A 5,548-nucleotide genomic window follows, 5' to 3' on the forward strand; every position below is an offset into this window, starting at 1 on the left:
TCTCTAGAGCTCTATGGATAGATCATATCTTCACGCTATCAGTGAAGACATAAACTTTTAAAGAAGTGCCATGATTGAAATGTGTTATCATAAAAGAAGAAAAGTTGCATTTCACAACATAATGCAACAACATCCTTCGAGAAATTCAGAACATCTTGACATTGTAGATAAATATTGCAAAATGTATTCCTTGCTTTTTGGCAATTCCTATTGTCCAATTTTATAAATACAACTTTACAAGATATACTGTTGCATGCCTTCTTATGAAATTTTCTTATATACCATTGAAATAAGTATTCGTCCTCCATTGTATCTAGCATTATGTGAGTAGACAAATTCACATTTTTTTTTCCTTTTATCAGCTTCTTCCTTTTAAAAAATGTCGTAACTTGGTACGTTACACATGAAACTACCTACATGTATACAAAAAAAATACTAATATGTTCTTTCAAACACATTATTCAAATAAAAAATTTCACATAAAACTATTCAGAACTTAGATTTTTTTCCCTTCTTTCGCTTTCGCTTGAATTTTTTACCCTTCTTTCGCTTTCATACAATAACATGGTTGTTGTCTCCAAATAACATTCTTCTTTTCCCCTCTCTTGCTTATAGGTACCATAAATTTTGCAAATGGCTTCTTCTTCTAATAATGAACGTGCTCGAAGATACTATGCAACAAATAAAGAACGAATAAATGCACGGCGCCGTGAGCTTTATCAAGCAAAAAAAGACATCAGAGAATGTCAAAAACACAAAAAACAAAAGGAAAACCAACCTTCCTCGTCTGAAATGGCCCACCCTGAAAACAATCCTCCCTTGCAATTATCAAACTCTTTATCTTCTCAGCAAACCTCTCAAACAAATACATCCATGCCTCATTGCCCTAACCCCTCCTTCGCACATGCTTTCAACAACATTTATACTAATCAAGCACATCGAGATTTCCATGCAAAGATTGATAAACTTCCACCTAAATGCCCATGTTCCATTTGTTTTGAATCATATCCTGAAATACATATCCACAATTCCAACCACATTTATTGCTGCTCTAGATGCGTCTCTGAAACAAAGGGTCATCGCTTCTCATTATCAAACAACATGGACCTTGGTCCTCAACCAACTACCCTTTCATCTCTTTCAAAAATAGAAGAAATTCTCATTGCTAGGGTTAACCCTAGCCTGCAAGTAACACATGCACGTGGTGGGCAGTATAAATACAGTGGCCACACAATTTGTTTTCCTCAAGACATTACAAAAATCGCAAACATGTTGCCACGACGTGTTGAACACTTGGACATCCTAATTGTCACTCGTCATAGTAATGACCATAAGGCTTATGATTTCATTGTCAGTCAACATCGCATTCTCGCTGCATTAGAATACAAATTGGCAAATGACCCATACTATAAGAATGTTCGTATTGATACCAATGCACTGGCATCCTTACCAGCAATCCCCACCGATGTCTCCTCCTCCCTTCACCATTCCAATACTGCAGAAACCACTGTCCGCCTTTCACTTGAACCACCCCATGAGCTCACTGAAGATTTCACAGACCCATCTGTAAACCAAACATCATCATTCGTACCCATCATACCTAATACAAATACAGAAATCCAAGAAATCCGTCATTATTTGCATGCTTACAACCACCAATCTGATACTACAATTGAGTGGCCAACAATTGGTTTAACGCCAGTCAATGAATACAACACAGAAGGTCTACTCTCTATGGCTTTCCCCGCCCTTTTCCCGACAGGAGCTGCAATGCCAAATCAACCAAGAATGAAAGCAATGCAGTTACATGAATATGCACTTCATCTCATACGTTACTACGATAACAGATTCGGAAAGCACCCACGCTTTCGTTATTACATATATAATCTCATGATGCGGCATCGCAGTCAAGCAACAACATCGATTTTTGTGAAAAATAACATCATAGATAACTTTCCAATATCTATTCAAGAACTGAACATCTGATTAGAACAATTTCTAGATGAGCAATTGGCAGAGCAAGTCATGCGATTCGGTAGCTCTTTACGTGGAACAAGGTCATTTTGGCACAAAGCTAAAAATGAACTAACGGACATGATATCTCAACTCGGTTGCCCGACATTCTTCTTCACATTAAGTGCAGCTGATACAAAATGCCTTGATCTTCATGCAATCATGCCTGGATGTCTTCCTTCTAATATTGCAAAACAACAAAAGTGGAGAAATGATAACATTATCTCTAACCCACATTTAACATCACTATATATGCACCATAGATTCACAGCATTTCGTGAGATTATCTTAGAGAAACACTTGAATTCAAAAGATTACTGGTACAGGTACACATTCTACCGCATTTTTTTTTCCAAGAACTCTAAACAACATTCCTCACCTATTGCAAAATTATCTTACAAAAATGCATACTTGATAAGTATGAATGGCAACATAGGGGATCTGCGAACATCCATGGTTTCCTTTGGATAGAAAATGCACATGATATGGAAAACCTCAACTGGGAAGACACAGAAGCAGTTGATATTACAAGGCAGTTCTTCGACAAATATATTTCCGCTTGGAACCCTCGTGCTCCTTCGACTTCAAACCAACCAAATGCTTGGACAAATCCCAAAGACCCTTGTCTATTGTCCACACCGCAAATCTTCAGAACCAATCCTTTCAGTGACTATGAACAGCTCGTCAATTGTGTTGAACGTCACACAAAATGCTCAGAAAGCACATGCCTAAGAAAAAATGGAACCTCACTCCAATGTCGTTATAAAGCACCATGGGAATTACATCCAAAATTGGCCTTATTCATTGATTCCAATGGCCAAAAAACATACACCCCTGCTCGCAACGATGATCGACTCAATAGCCATAACCCTACCATCCTATCTATTTGGCGTGCAAATGTTGACTGCCAACCAGTACTCTCCATACACGTTGTACAAAAATATATTGCCAAATATGCATCCAAAGTAGAAAAAAATCTGAAAGCTTCCACCACATGCTATGTAGAATTGTCCTGGCTTCACCCATTGCTGACCCAGCAACATCTGCATTTCTAAAATTTCTTGCAAAAACCATTGTTGATTGTGACATTGGAGCACAAGAAACCTGCCATATGCTGCAATAATTACCATTAACATTATGTAGTCGACTATTCATTTCTTTAAATGTAAACCAAAAAATTCTTATGCGCCTTCCACAAACAAACACCACCTCCACTACATCCCCACACATCATAGATACATATATCCAGTGCCCTTCTACCCTAGAATCCACATCACTAATAGAATTGGCAAGATCCTGGTCATATGATCCTCGTCGCAAGACAAACAAATGGAAACAAAGGCCTACAAAAGCAATTGTTCGGGTCATACCACGTTACTCCTCCATACCATCCACAACAGAACCTTGCTATGCTGACTTTTGCAGGGTTGAACTTGTGCTATACAAACCTTTTCGCCATATCGTACAAGATATAGGAAATTCTGCTGTAGAATTCATCGCAAATTGGCAAACATTTCGTCCATTCTACAAACCTTGGCATCAACACTGCACACTATCTGATATTAAATCTGTCACAAATGATACCTCAACTATTCATGAACCCAATCCTCCAGACACCATGGAAATAAATGAATGGGAATTACTTTCCCAATTACACCCTACAAATGATCTTCTCATAAATGACCTTGACATGCTTGGTCTTCGTGGCTTTGATGACACCCATAACTGGAATCATACCACTATCCCATTGGATCTACAAAATAATGCAATACAATTCATTGAGAATAGCTGCTCCATCCACCACATTCTTCAAACAAGTCAACATATCCTGGTGACCCTTACTACATTATCTCCAATGCAAAGAAAAGCTCTAAATATTTTTTCTAATCATTTTGCTAAGAAGGATTATTTACCCGCTCTCAGAATGATAATACAAGGCACTGCTGGTACGGGAAAATCTCTCCTTTTTAATTGCATCAAAGATATGCTCATAGGCCTTGCAAGCCTGGGACCTTCACCGATCATGCTCCTCACCCCTACATGGGTTGCTGTCTTCAACATACAGGCATCGACAATCCATTCTGCTTTGCACCTTCCTATAAAGGATCTTATGCCCTTAGAAGGTAATGCTCTTGCAAAATTCCAAGAAGAACTCAGGCATATAATATACATACTAATCGATGAAATGAGCTTCATTGGGCCAAAGCTTCTCAGCCATATTGATGAATGTCTTCGAGAGGCATTCCCCACCAAAGAAATGTTCCTTTCGGCGGCTGTTCCATAATACTGGTTGGTGATCTCGGTCAGCTACCACCTGTCAAAGACATACCTCTATATGCAGGGACGAGCCACGGAAGCGCACTGTGGAACACCTTCAACACAGTCATCACATTAGAGACAATATTTCGTCAACAAGGCAACAACATCGCACAGGTTACTTTCAGGAACATTCTCCAGAACATTAGAGATGCAAATCCAACAATCGACGACTACAACGTACTCATGTCGCGCACAGATTCCTTTTTATCAAAAGAAGAAATATGTTCATTCCATGATTCCATGCATCTATTTCCAACAAATGCTCAAACAATGGTCCATAATAAGCAAATGATGAAATCTCTAAACACTCCTATCGCAAGATCCATTGCTGAAGATGACAACACATATTCCAATATTTCCTCTGAAGACGAGCAACTTGAACGAATTGTATTACTATGCAATGGCGAAAAAGTTATGTTGACTTCCAACCTTTGGGTTTCAGCCGGACTTGTTAATGGTTCCCTCGGAGAAATTGTAACCATCTTTTACAAAGAATCAACTGCACCACCACAAATTCCAACATTTGTTGTCGTAGATTTTCCCAAATACATTGGGCCTCCTTGGGATGAAAGAAACCCCACTCACTTGCCTATTCCAGCAGTAAAAAGAAATGGACGTGCACAAATTCCACTGAAGATGGCTTGGGCTTTAACCATACATAAATCTCAAGGTATGACACTTCCAAAAGCAATAATTGACATTGGAAAAACAGAACGTCAAGGTCTCACATTCACAGCTATTTCAAGAGTGCCTTCTCTACAAGATCTCCGGATTAGCCCCACATTCAGTTTCGATCGTTACAGTAAAATGAAGGACAACAAAAACATTGCTCGCAGAAAACACGCAGAAGAAATTCTCCGTTCAATGCCGCCTCCAGATAATCTGCTCCAACCCATACTTTAACATCACTAGAAGGTTTCGTCCATTTATTTACCTCATTCTATTTCATAACATACTTTTCATATCTTTCAACAACAACCAACTTTAATCAATATTAGTAATTAAGAAAATATTAGAATGTCTTTATATTATCTATACATCTCATTCTAACCTTTTCATTCTTTTGCAACAGGCCACATGGACTTAGAAATAACATACCTACGCAACTACAAGTAGACTGGCAAGCAAAAAAAAATGCATCTCCAACTACGCATTAACCTCCAATGGTGTTCAATCTGCCGTTATTCACCATGCATCTTCCACTAACAATATGTAA

This window comes from Pinus tabuliformis, chromosome 6, assembly GCF_031772625.1.
Source record: "Pinus tabuliformis cultivar Carrire ecotype Pingquan chromosome 6, CPIR1, whole genome shotgun sequence".
NCBI classification, from domain to species: Eukaryota; Viridiplantae; Streptophyta; class Pinopsida; order Pinales; family Pinaceae; genus Pinus; species Pinus tabuliformis.